Consider the following 14,847-nt stretch of genomic DNA (forward strand, 5'->3'; position numbering starts at 1 on the left):
CTCAGATTCAGGAGAATGGTATCTCGCAGGGTTCTGTGTTAAGTGTCACACTCTTAGTTATAACCATCAACGGGCTTGTAACCACTGTTGGGTCTCTGGTTATCCTAGTTGTATATGTTGATGATTTTTGCATCTGGTGCAGCTCCAACTCAGTAGCATCTGATGAGCACCGGCTCCAAGGCACCATCCGACGGGCCTCTGCATGTGCTGTCTCCCATTGCTTCCAGGTTTCTCCCTCCAAAACATGGGTTATGCATTTTTGTTGTCAGCCTGCAGTACACCATGATCCAGAAATTTTATTTAGGGGACCAGCTCGTAGACGTTGTTGCACAGTCCCGTTTCTTGGGCCTTATTTTTGATAAAAAGCTGACGTGGCCGCCCCATATGTGGCACCTGAAGACTAAATGCGTGCGAAAACTGGCCCACACATCTTGAGGTGCAGACTGTGTTACCCTTCTCCATCTTTACTGTGCTTTGGTGTTGCCCAGACTAGACTGTGGTGGTCAGGTTTATGGCTCAGCGGCTCCTTCCACTCTGAAAATACATGACCCTGTTTAACGCTGTGGGCTGCGTCTCACTATTGGTGCCTTTCGCACTAGTCCCGTTGACAATTTCCCTACAGAAGAAGGGATTCCCCCTCTACAAATACAATGGAGCCAGCTCCTGGTTTCATACGCAGTTGGCATTAGCCGATTCCTTCACCATCCTGTGTACCCTGTCTCTTTGCAGATGAGGGATGTCTTCCTCCTGATAACTGCCCATAGATGGGACTGCCGGTTGGAATGCATCTCACTTCCCTCCCTCAGGACTTCCATCTCGACTCACTGGAATGTGCCCCGCGTATATCAACTAGAGCGGATGCAGAGCAGGTGCATACATATGCATCAGCTACATGAAACAAAACAGAGAAGGAATCAATCTGCAGATGAAAAAATCTGTCCAGAAAAGGACTGATTACTGGAGATGGTGTCACAGGGGAGTTTCCTAATTTGAAGGAAGTATCATGAGGACACTTTGTACGGGAAGTTTGAAAATGTTTTGAATGCAGAGGGTATTTGGTTGTGCGAAAGCACCTTGTTATGAATGGTAGCTAGTTACGGTTGATACACTGTGCTTGCTGTACTGCTGCTGTCCAGGTGTGTCAAGGGAGTATCTCTTGTGGAACCGGAGCACATGTAACTTGCAGTCTGTGCTTGTAATGTGGGTAGCTGTGGTTGCTGTTGAAGGCCGTGGCTACATCAGACAGGGCCTTCAGTTATTCAATATAAATGAAAAAGCAATTTGTAGAAGGAGTGGTGAAAAAGATATGAAAATTATGTAACTACCAAATTCTTCTTGTAATGGAAACTGCAGGATGGGATATCAACAGTATAAGGAAAAAATAGATTGTGTTAAATTATTCCTATAAATTTTTATAATAGGAAAATCAGTCTATGAATCATATGTCAATTCTGTAGCAGGTCCATTGATTGCGAGAAAACTGTGGACCTCAGTTGGGTGAAAACTGACAAAGATTTCTGTATGAAGAGGCACAAACATGAAAAAGTAATAAAGTAAAAGTAGATTTATTCATGTTACAGTAATAAAGCTACTCAAAACTAACCCTTGTCCAAACAATTAAACCACTTCAAACAGACTACTATTAGGTTCCTGTTTAGCATGCTTATGCTAATATATAGTTTGCTACAAAACATAAAATTATATTAAAAACATTCATTATTAATTGGAAGAACTATATTATCGGACACTGTTGAGTGAAGCAGTGAAGGTACATAGAAGGTGGCTATTGTTAGTTATGGTGAGAGTGTGAAAGTTACTGAAGTTTGTTGTAAGGGTCCCCTGTAGAACCTTTGAGCAGCACAAGCTGTCTTGAAACGTATGAGGTGATTCGGGAAATCAGAAACTGAGATGAAGCCAGTTGCTGTGAGCTAAAAGTAGTAACAGTTTGCAAGTCAGTGAAAATTAACAGGAAGAGGAAAGTGGGTCATTATGCATGCACTAGGATGTGTTTCTTGATGTTTCCCTGATGGACAGAATACTCCATCATCTTTTGGACATTCATCTGGGACAGTATTATTTCTTCTTCCCATATTTAGGCTGATAACTGTACATCTATATTCAAGGTGAGTCATAGACAGAAGTAAAACCACTTGACACATTTTTCTCCCCATTTTAGAGTCGTCTGTCTTCCGACTGTTTTTCTGTGGTCCGCCATGAATGGATGTGTCCCAGAGTCTGTCTTCCCCTGCAGTTTTTAACCTCTGCAGCTCCCTCTAGTACCATGGAACTGATTCTGCGATGTCTGAACACATGTATCATCCTGCCCCTTCTTCTTGGTAGCATTTTCAATATTTTTTTCTTCTCTTCTTAAGAGTGTATTTTTGGAATGTGGATAATAAAGGTATCAGTAATAATATGGTTTGTATGCTAATTACTTATGTCATATTTTGCATTTGGGATACATTTGTTGTGGACAGTTCAAATTATGTCATAACACTTAGATATAGCTCAGATCTGCGTTTCAGTGCTGTCGCAATTGTAGTTACTCATGACTGTAGTGTGTTAATGTATGAGAATAATATATACAGGGTGGCGCACGAAATGTGTTACCATTTTGTTTTTGAATATAAACTTTTTTGTCAATACAATCTGAAAGGAACATATACTACAATGAAGAGCCATCCATGGAGATTTGTTCAAACTCAGCACATGCTCAATGTGTCCACCATTTCTTCAAAGAAAAAGGGTCCAATAAGTCCATGACTGGAAATTGCTGCCCACGCTGTAATCCTCGGAGCATAATGTTGTTGTTCATGAAGCACTTGTGGGTTTTCAGAGGCCCAAAAGCGTACATTTTGTTTGTTAACCACACCGTCTAAATGAAAATGCGTCTCGTCTCAAAACCAAATGTTGTTGAGAGTTTCTTCCCTATCCTCCGCCCACTGAGCAAACAGTAGTCTCTGCTGCTTGTGTTCTTCAGTGAGCTTCTGTGCACAAGTCATCTTGTATGGGTACATATGGAGGTCACTTTTAAGAATGCGTTGAACGGAGCATCTGGATATCCCCAGTTGCACTGCTGCCTTTCTACACGATTTCCCGGGACTTCTCTGAACAGCAACTCGTACTGCTTCAATATTCTCCGTCGAACAAACAGGCTTATGCCGAGGTCGCTTCGCTTCCAATACTGCTCCTTCCTGTACAAATTTATCATGCAACCTGTGGATGGTCTTCTTGCAAGGGACCCATCGTGTGTTAACCTGTTGTCGAAAACACCTCTGAGTCACAACAAGGCTTTTCGTTTCATGAAAAAGTAACACAACTGCCGATCGTTGCTGTGTCGTCACTCTTCCACTGTCAGCCATTGCTGCTTACTAGTCTCCTAGCGGCAATATCGTGAATTACATGTCATTTCATAACTCATTTGTTTTTCCAAGCTCTGCTGGTACTGCTGTAGAGACCCCAGCGGGATATCTAATGTGCATCGTAAATTGTGAAAGAAACAATTGGTAACACGTTTCGTGCGCCACCCTGTATATATATTTCTTAATTGTGGTACCTTCATTATCTATGTAGTAGATGGCTTGTGAAAATGGGCAAAGTCCAAAAATAGTCAGCCAATAAATAATGTTTGGTGTTAAACATTTAAAAAAGTATTTTCTTCGAAATTTGAGAGCTGCAATCTGTGACATACTGAAATCCTTTACTTTCATCTAGTTCTCTAGTTTGCTCTCATACCATATTCTGTACTCATTATTCTTCATTCCATTCCTAACATCTTTTAATTCTTCTTCATTCTCACTGAGAATAACAATCTCATTCACTGAATTTTAATTCCACTCTTGAATCTTTCATTTATTTCCATCATTGGTTGTTCAATGTATAGACTGGACAGTACCAGAGAAAGACTACATTATTGTCCTACAACTTTTCTAATCTGAGCACATTCGTGGTCTTCAATTGTTATTGTTCCTACATGCTTCGTGCACATGTTGATTATCATCTCTATTTCCTTATAGCTTATCCTGTTTTTCTCAGAATTTTGTATGTTTTCCACCAAGTTACATTGTTGAATGCTTTTTTTTCAGGCCAACAAATCTTTTGAATGTGTTTTAATTTTTCGTAATTGTTATCAACTGCATTGTCAGAACTACCTCTGTGATGGCCTTATCTTTCTGAAAGCCAAACTGGTTGTCATCTAACATATCCTCATTTTTTTCCCATTCCTCTGCATATTATTCTACTCAGTAACTTGCATCTGTGAGCCAATAAGCTGATTGTGTGATAGTTCTTGCACTTATCTGCTGTTGCTGTCTTCATGATTGTGTAGATGATATTTTTCCGAAAGATTGATGATATATCTAGAGACTTGTAGTTTCTGCACACCAGTTTAAGTAATTGCTCGATTGCCACTTCCCGCAATGATTTCAGAAATTCAGAAGGGATGCCATCTATCTCTTGTACCTAATTTGATCACAAGTCTTCCAAAGCTCTGTTAAAGCTCTACAAGTCTTCCAAAGCTCTGTTAAAGCTCTACAAGTCTTCCAAAGCTCTGTTAAAGCTCTCTAATACTGCATCCCCTATGCCGTCCATACCAACTTCCATTTCTTCCTTAATCATGTCATCGGACAGTTCCTTTCGCTTGTAGAGACCTTTATTTTGTACCCTTTTCATCTATTGCTCTCTCCTCAGTGCTTAACAGTGAAGTTCCATTTGCACTCTTAATGTTGATACTGTAGCTTTTAATTTTACCAATGATTGTTTTTAATGGATTGGTGCATAAGTTCATGGTGTTTTTCCATAAGTTTAATAAACACAACAGATACACATAACAGAAAGTTTATTCATCAATAATATATTCTCCTGTACAGTTTACAACAGTCTGCCAACACTGGGGTAACTTTTCGATTCTATCACTGTAGAAATAACATGGCTTCGAGGTGAAGAACTATTCAAGCCATGTTTGGAGTACCTTTTCATCTAGAAAAGAAGTTCCTTGAAGGTTGTATGATAGAGAGCAGAAAAAGTGAAAATCTGAGGGTGCAGGATTAGGTGAATAATGTGGATGTGGAATGACTTCCCAACTCTTGGTGCAGTGTTTTTTTGTCAGTCTAGCATAATGCGGGTGGGAGTAGCACCACTGCTTGCGGTCTTCCTGGCCATTTTTCTTGGATTGTGTCTGCAAGACGTCTCGGATGTTGACAGTAATGTCAACAGTGTTGGTTATATCTCGGGGAATCAGTTGCTGCTTTGTTCGAGCTCAACCATTCCTTTCTTTCTCTTATGTTAGCATAAAGACATCATTTCTCGTCACCAGTAACTATGCAGTATAGCAATGGTCAATGATTTTCGTGAGTCAGTTGATGATGAGCAAGTAGAGATTCGCTTTGGCCATCCACAGATTTTTGTGATTTTGGCTTAGAGTATGCAGTACCCATACACCCATTTTTTGGAACCTTCCCCATAGCATGCAAATGTCGCTAGATGGTGGAATGATAACAGGTCATCACATTTACAAGTTACCGAGTATACTGACATGGATCATCATGGATTAATGTGTTTAAATGATCTTCATCAAGCCCCGAAGGTGTCCCCAAACGTGGAGAGTCACTAATGTCAAAATGAATCTCCTTAGAACGAGAAAACCAGTTTCTTGCCGTGCTCTGTCCAGTGGCAATATCCCCATACATGGTACAACTGTTTCTGGCTGCCTCCGCTGCTGTCACCCCTCTTTTTAATTCAAAACAGAAGAATATGTTGGAAATATTGAGATTTCTCCTCTTTACACTTCATTTTCTAACATCCACAGCTCCACATACTACCTCCAAATGACAATACATAAACTCATATAGCAACTGTAAACTACAAATAAAAAAATGACAGTTGATAAATCCATAGCAACAGGAATACCAGTGTGCAGAACAAAAACACTATGAATTTGTGCAACAACCTAATACTTTTTTATGTGCTGAATCAGTCCTTCCAACAGTCATTTCTTTTTAGATTTCTTCACATCAATTTGCCTTGGCTTCCATGTGCTTCCTATTTATTTCATTCCTAAGTGACTTAAATTTCTGTGTTCCTAAATTTCCATGATCGTTTTTATACTTCCTTGTTTCTTTGATCAAGTGAAGTATTTCTTCTGTTATCCGAGATGCCATATTAGGGAATGAATCATGGCTGTTGCCGTCTTGCACACGTAGCAGCAGATCTGATTTCCGGCATCTCACTTCAGCTTGCTTTAACTTTCAATTTTTATTAGTGCTATAGTAGTAACACTCCTAGGAGAAGGGGTTTGATGGAAATGATGGGTTAATGACAACAAAAATAATTTATGACATTGAACAAAATTTACTATGATGTGCTTTCTGTCTGACAAACCATTTCTGCAGATATTTTGGCATTCCTTGTGGCATTAACAGCTACATGCACTTTTAAAAGCCAGTTGTGCTGTGCTAAATAGGGCAGTCTTCTGATATTTTCATAGGTCACTGTAGCTTTTAGAACATCCTCCATGTGGATACTTTTGGAGAGAAGTATAAAACATTTTAACTGTATTGATTGTGACATTTGTTAACTGTTGAAAATAAAGAAAATGATTTGTGATAAAATCTTCACTTTGTTTGGATGAATCTCCATTGATGATAAACCATCACAAACAAAGAATTTTGTGACGATACATTACTTCAATTTATTCGTATGAAGTAAAACATACACAATACAGCTACATTAGAAAGCGGTATAAACAAAACTGTTCTGGAGATCAAGTTGACACTTGACTTACACTGCTGTACAACTTATACCAACATGTTGTGATATTCAGTCCAAAGACTGGTTTGATGCAACTCTCCACACTAGTCTATCCAGTGCAAACCTCTTCATCTCTGAATAAGTATTACAACTTACATCCTTTTGAAGCTGCTTGCTGTATTCATACTAAGGTTTCACTCTACAATTTTGATTCCCCCTCACTTCCATCCATTACCAAATTGTGACTATTCCTTGAAGCCTCAGGATGTGTCCTGTCAATCGATCCCTTCTTTTAGTCAGTTTGTGTGTAAAAATCTTTTTTTCCCCATTTTGATTCAGTACCTCCTGAGTAGCTATTAGATTTACCCACATCTTCAGCATTCTTCTGTAGCACCACATTTCAAAAGATTCCATTCTATTCTGGTCTGAATAGCTTATCATTCACATTTCACTTCCGTACAAGGATATGCTTCAAATTAATACCTTCAGAAAACACTTTCTGACACTTCAATTTGTATTAGATTGATGCGTCGTGTACTAATAGAGGTGCAGTGAGAACACTGCCCTGGTAAACAATGAAGAATAGTTTTATTTAAATGTTAAAGAACATAAAAAAATCTCCTTCGTGGAGTAAGTTATTTACAAGGAAGGAAGGCAAATAATGATTAAGTGAGTAACAAAAGGTAAGACGAGTAACAAAAGGCTAGAGTCAAGAGGCACTAATGTTGGGCTTGTGTAAATTCAATGCTGATTATGACTTGTAAATATTTGAAGATTAATCACATGATCAGCACTTAGTTGGCGTAATCAAGAAGTAAAGTCACTGCCCTAAGCTAGGTAGTGATTCGGAGATAAACACTGCATGGCGACTGTCCAATGATGATCCCTTAGTGAGCTTCTGATTGATGGGCTGTGGATGCACCCGGCACCTGGCCCAGAGAATTCAAAGGAATAACTGATTCAGTCTGATTGATGGGTTGTGTTCCAGCCAGCGCCTGGCCCAGAGAATATGAAGGAATGACTAATTCGATAGCTGACACCAAACTGCTGGTCCATGGTTGAGCACCAGCTTAAATACTGTCACAGTGTATGGATACAGCACAAGCTAATAGCGAACACATGACATGTTGTAGGAAAACAGTGCCTGCAATAGCAATTGCATTTGCAACACACTGGTCATAGAAGCATATTCTGGTGGCAGCACCCTTATTGCCTTCGGCTGTCAGAATCAGTAGTTTGCTGGTGTTACTGTTGATGTTGTGGTCTGGAACATTTACCAACTTGCAGGATGAGGACGGATCATTGTTTGGCTTGCAACCAAGTGTGCCTGTCATGGTGGACAGTGCTTGAAGATTGGCCACTCACAAGGTGCAAGCATGTTGTAGGTTAGCTAGTTGCTATTGTAGGAGGTACACCACATAGATGTTAAAAAAATTATTCTTTTTTTTGGAAATGCTTTTCATGCGGTAGCTGGTCCGCATTTTATATTCTCTCTACTTTGGCCACCATCAGTTATTTTGCAGACCAGATAGCAAAACTCATCAGCTACTTTTAGTGTCTCATTCCCTAATCTACACTGACCGGCATGAAAAACGCAACACCCAATAAATGATGTATAATCTTTGTGGGATTATCTGTTTAATCAAAGTGAAACACTTAACCAATTTTTTGAGACGAGGTATGTTACTGGTGTTGCTTTGCAAGCGAACAATGAAGTGCTGATTGTTTATTGCAGTAGCCTCAATTGTTGTTTCCCATGCTACCTGGGAAACACATCACTGAATGTGAGCGAATAATGTTTTCTCACTCTTGTAGTGCTTATTGTTGTTCCCTGAATTATTGCCCTTTCGATCACATGTTTGTAAAATATTTCTGTGATTGTTTTAATCAGCTTTCTGAAATAAACATGCTGCGAAAGCTGTTGCTTTGGTGGAAGATGGCTGCAGCATTCATTATGTTGCAGAATTGTTGAGGACTACATCTTCATAATTTCCAGAAACATACAAATGAAGGTACAGGGAAACTAGAGGTTTTGCAAGGAGACCAGGACCATGCCCGAGAACAGCAGAATCGGAGAGAGATTACTGCTGTTTACAACTTCAAGTCCTTTGCAACTGTCACACCTCTGCCATTGAAGCACGAAATCGATTCCCACCATGTTAGTGAGAGAATCATTCGAAGAAAACTGGAAGAAGCCAATCTTCAGTCCAGAAGACCTGCTACAGGTCCAGAACTCATCAGAGAGCATTGTACAGCTAAACTACATTTTCCAAGAGAACATCTTGGCTGGATAGTACAACAGTGTTGCTTACTGATGAGTCACAATTTGGCCTCAGATTACATGACAAGAGAGAGGTTCTGGAGAAGGCCAGGGGAAAGGTATTCTTCTTGCACATTCTCATCCAGGACGTGTTTTTAGGGCAGTTCCGTGATGGTATGCGCAGGAATCAATACAGCTGCAAGGATGGATTTGGTCGTCTTGGAGCGTGGGAGGCTTACCTAGATCGGTTTGTGGAGGAAATCCTTCTGGAGCTTGTTGCTTTCGATCCGTTTATTGGTGATGAGTTTACACTAATGCATGACAACGCACGCCCACATATCGTGAGAATTGTGCAAGAGTTCTTGAATGAAAAAGGAATTCAAGCTATGGGTCGGCCTGCTCGAAGCCCTGATTTAAATCCTATTCTGCACATTTGGGACCAGCTGGAGGAGGAGCTTGTCAACACTATCCAGAGAACGTACAGGACCTACAGAATGCCCTCCTGGACCCCTGGGAATGCTTCATAAACAGGGCATTACCGCATTAATCAGGAGCATGGTGAAAGGTTGAATGCCATGCATTGGTGCAAGAGGTGGCAATACACACTTTTGAAGATGTGAACAGAGATCTCCAAGATCGCGTCTCAGGTCTGTGAAGTAAAATGTGACTTGTATAACATCAAAACAGACATGCATTACCATTATGGGCTTGCTCAAAATTTCCTGGAAGTGTACATATCTGGCTTAAGATGTTAAATTTGTTTATAATCATCTTTCTTTTTTCATTGTTGGATGCTTACATGGGATCGTACCACAATATTCCATCATAAGATAATGGAGTAATGTCATAATTTAAAAATAAATTTCAGTTTTTGTAAGAAGTTAAAGTGTTGCATTTTTCGTGCCGGTCAGTGTAATTCCTTCTGTATCACCTGATTTAATTCAACTAAATTCCATTATCCTTGTTTTACTTTTGTTGATGTTTGTCTTATAACCTCTTTTCAAGACACAATCTCTTACATACAACTGCTCTTCCAAGTGCTTTGTTGTCTCTTAGGGAATCTCAATGTTGTTGGCAAACTGCAAAGTTTTTATTTCTTCTCCCTGAATTCTAATTCCATTACCTAATTTCACATTAGTTTCCTTCACTACTTGCTCAATGTACAGTTTACATACAATTGGGAATAGGCTACAACCCAGTCACACACTCATCTCAATTACTGTGCACTTTTCATGTCCATTGACTGTTATAATTACAGTCTGGTTTTTTGTACAAGTTATAAATAACCTTGTTCTCCCTTATTTTATTCCTCCTATCTTCAGAATGCTAAAGAGAAAATTCCTGTAAACATTGCCAAAAGCTTTCTTTAACTCTACAAATGCTTTAAACATATGTTTGTTTTTCATTTACCTATATTCTAAGATAAGTTGTTGGGTCGGTATTTCCTAGAACCCAAACTGACCTTACTTGAGGTCAATTTCTACTAGTTTTTCTATTCTTATGTAATTAATTGGTGTCAGTATTTTGCAAGCATAACTTATTAAACTTCAGTAATATTCACACTTTTCAGCACCTGCCTTTTTGCAGTTGTGATTATCACATTCTTCTTGAAGTGTGAGGGTATTCCATCTACTTCATAGATCTTCCACATCATGTAGTGTAGTTTTAACATGACTGACTCTTCCAAGAATCTCATAATTCTGAGGGATTGTCAGCTACTTGAGAGACCTTTTTGGGATTTGGTCTTTCAGTGCACAGTCAAACTTGCTGTACAGTATTGCAACTCCCAACTCATCTTCATCTACTTTCTCTTTCCTTTCTATAATATTATCTTCAAGTTCATTTTCTTTGTGTGGCCCTTCTATATATTTCTTCCACCTTTCAGCTTTCCCTTTGCTTAGTTTTGGCTTGGCATCTAAACTGTTTATATTCATGCAGCTGCTTCTCTTTTGTCCAAAGAGCTCTTTAATTTTACTATAGACAGCTTTTACCTTTCCCCTAGTTATTTGTGCTTCTGCATCCTTGCATGACTAATTGAGACATTCCTGCTTTGTCATTTTGCACTTGGTGTCTATCTGTATTCCTTTTGCCTTCTTCGTTTGCTGCACTTTTATATGTTCTTCTTTCATCGATTAGATTCAGTATTTCTTACTCAGTCAACCATTGTCTAATACTCCCTCTCAAACTCTCAATTATGTCTGGTTCGTTCAACTTATACAGGTCCCATCTGCATTATTTCCTATCACTCTACAATTTATTCAGTTGTAATCTACCGTTCATGACCATTAAATTATGGTCAGAATCCACATCTGACCTTGGAAAAGTTTTGCAGTTTAAAATCTGGTTTTGGAATCTATCTCCTACCATTACTTAACTGATGCGAGACCTTCCTGTGCTTTTAGGTGTCTTCCATGTATGTAATCTTCTTTCATTTTTCAAACCAAATGTTAGCGATGATTAAATTATGTTTTCTGAATATTGTACTGTGTGTGTGTGTGTGTGTGTGTGTGTGTGTGTGTGTGTGTGTAAAAAAAAAAGTAAAATTGGAGAAAGTCACTGTAACCATGGCCGAAATGTTGGTTTCTTCAGTATAGTTTTTTATTTTTTATTCCTTTTTTCTCCTGTATGACAGTATGATATTCACAAAACATAATTTAATCGTTGCTAAAATTTCGTTTGAAAAATCATGAAAAAAGATTACATACATGGAAGATGACAAATCACAGGAAGGTCTCACAGCAGTTACAAGGGTAACAGAGAGAGAGAGAGAGAGAGAGAGAGAGAGAGAGAGAGAGAGAGAGATATTCCAAAACTAGATTTTAAACTGCAAAACATTTCCAAAGTCAGGTGTGCATTCTGACCATAATTAAATGGTTATGAACTGCAGATTAAAACTGAAGAAAGTGTAGAATGGTAGGAAATAAAGCAGATGTGATCTGGATAAGTTGAAAACACCAGATGTTACTGAGAGTTCGGGGGGGAGCATTAGACAATAGTTGACTGAAACACATGTAAAGCACACAGTAGAAGACAAATTGGTAGGCTTGAGAAATAAAAAGTGAACACAGTAGGGTGAAAAAATAGGGAAAAAAGAAAAAAGCCAGTAGAAATCCTTGGATAATTTAAGAAACAGTATGACACTCAGGAAAGGTTTACATCAATTGTGTCTGGCCATGAAACCCAACACATTTAGATTAAATTATGTTCTGACAAAATTCTATTAGGTAGTCTCCCCTTTCATTCCTCTCCCCCAATCCATGTTCTGCTGTTTTTCCTTTCCTCCTTTTCCTACTATTGCATTCGAGATCCCCATCACAATCATATTTTCACCTGTGTTAATCTGAGTAATTTTGTTTTATCTTATCATACATGCTTCCAATCTCTTCATCTCTGCAGAGCTAATCAGCATATAAACTTCTTCTATTGTGATGGGCGTTGGCTTCATTTCTATCTTGGCTACCGTAATGCGGTCACCATGTACTAACATTACAAATAAAATTTTATTGATATCATTGCTCCTTCTGTGCCAGGTGAGGATTTTCTGCCTTCCCTTCACATATTTCTCTCTCTTTTTAGCTCCTGGTCTCAAGAGATCACACTATACAAACTTCACCTTAGCAGTGTAAACTACGTAACTATTATGGCAGTATATACAAGCCTATTTTTAGTAGCAGCATGTGTTGTGGAAGAGTGGAGAGTAATGATATGATTTCTCTGCTTGGGAGGAATGTCAATATCTGAATTTCATTGTAAGCCTTACCAAAATGTGGACTGCCACTTACACATGAACGTGAGTAAGCAGGTCAGTAAGCTGTAAAATAAGTGGGCAGTGCTAATGTGAAGGGGGAGCAGATCGCCCAACCTCTAGCATTAATAAGAAGATTCGTCAGGCTCTGCATACTACCATTAATAAGCTGGCAAGCTTTCTACAGATTGGTCATCACTTTGCATATTAAATTATACAAAATACCCATTACTTCCATAAAAATGTATGAGAGATAAATATAAAGAGGGATTATCATAATGAACCACTATGTGTTGATTAACTTGATGTTTACTTAAATCCAATGAATATGAAATTCTGAGCAGAAAAGTTAGAGTTGAAATATGAGACAATTACATTACCTCATCCAGAATCAACATGCCAGAGTGTGAAGTGGAACACTAATGATTTCAGTTGAAGTACAAAATTAACTCACACCTCCACAAGGTAATGATCTACATCTATATCCACATACATACTCCGCAAGCCACTGTATGGTGTGTGGCAGAGGGTACCGTGTACCTTACTAATCATTTCCTTTTCTGTTCCACTTACTAAGAGAACAAGGGAGAAAACAACTGTTGATGTGCCTCCATATGAGCCCTAATTTCTCTTATCTTCATAGTCCTTATGCAAAATGTACATTGGCGGCAGTAGACTCGTTCAGCTGTCGGCTTCAAATGCTGTACCTCTAAATTTTCTCTGGAGTGTTCCTCAAAAAGAGCATCATCTTCGTTCCAGGGATTCCCGTTTGAGTTCCCAAACCATCTCTTGAATACTTGGGTGTTGCTCAAACTTGTTGTTGTTGTTGTTGTGGTCTTCAGTCCTGAGACTGGTTTGATGCAGCTCTCCATGCTACTCTATCCTGTGCAAGCTTCTTCATCTCCCAGTACCTACTGCAACCTACATCCTTCTGAATCTGCTTAGTGTATGCATCTCTTGGTCTCCCCCTACGATTTTTACCCTCCACGCTGCCCTCCAATACTAAATTGGTGATCCCTTGATGCCTCAGAACATGTCCTACCAACCGATCCCTTCTTCTGGTCAAGTTGTGCCACAAACTCCTCTTCTCCCCAATCCTATTCAGTACCTCCTCATTAGTTATGTGATCTACCCATCTAATCTTCAGCATTCTTCTGTAGCACGACATTTCGAAAGCTTCTATTCTCTTCTTGTCCAAACTATTTATCGTCCATGTTTCACTTCCATACATGGCTACACTCCATACAAATACTTTCAGAAATGACTTCCTGACACTTAATCTATACTCGATGTTAACAAATTTCTCTTCTTCAGAAACGCTTTCCTTGTCATTGCCAGTCAACATTTTATATCCTCTCTACTTCGACCATCATCAGTTATTTTGCTCCCCAAATAGCAAAACTCCTTTACTACTTTAAGTGTCTCATTTCCTAATCTAATACCCTCAACATCACCCGACTTAATTCGACTACATTCCATCATCCTCGTTTTGCTTTTGTTGATGTTCATCTTATATCCTCCCTTCAAGACACCATCCATTCCGTTCAACTGCTCTTCCAAGTCCTTTGCTGTCTCTGACAGAATTACAATGTCATCGGCGAACCTCAAAGTTTTTATTTCTTCTCCATGGATTTTAATACCTACTCCGAATTTTTCTTTTGTTTCTTTTACTGCTTGCTCAATATGCAGATTGAATAACATCGGGGAGAGGCTACAACCCTGTCTTACTCCCTTCCCAACCACTGCTTCCCTTTCATGTCCCTCGACTCTTATAACTGCCATCTGGTTTCTGTACAAATTGTAAATAGCCTTTTGCTCCCTGTATTTTACCCCTGCCACCTTTAGAATTTGAAAGAGAGTATTCCAGTCAACATTGTCAAAAGCGTTCTCTAAGTCTACAAATGCTAGAAACGTAGGTTTGCCTTTCCTTAGTCTTTCTTCTAAGATAAGTCGTAAGGTCAGTATTGCCTCACGTGTTCCAGTATTTCTACGGAATCCAAACTGATCTTCCCCGAGGTCGGCTTCTACTAGTTTTTCCATTCGTCTGTAAAGAATTCGTGTTAGTATTTTGCAGCTGTGGCTTATTAAACTGATT

General features: G+C 39.1%; 1 protein-coding gene across 5 annotated transcripts in view; it reads left to right on the plus strand.

Annotated features, from left to right (window-relative positions):
• LOC126203488 (uncharacterized protein CG4449) overlaps positions 1-14,847 on the plus strand; it is a 175,252-nt gene that overhangs the window by 13,425 nt on the left and 146,980 nt on the right. Inside the window, exon 2 of one of the 5 annotated variants that reach the window (XM_049937817.1) lies at positions 12,584-12,809. The exons of 3 other annotated variants lie outside the window; for them this stretch is intronic. The gene's annotated coding sequence lies outside the window, so the exon portion shown is untranslated. The remainder of the gene's footprint in view (positions 1-12,583; positions 12,810-14,847) is intronic. One more of the 5 variants, XM_049937818.1, reaches the window with a different exon arrangement.

This window comes from Schistocerca nitens, chromosome 9 (assembly GCF_023898315.1).
Source record: "Schistocerca nitens isolate TAMUIC-IGC-003100 chromosome 9, iqSchNite1.1, whole genome shotgun sequence".
Lineage (NCBI taxonomy): Eukaryota > Metazoa > Arthropoda > Insecta > Orthoptera > Acrididae > Schistocerca > Schistocerca nitens.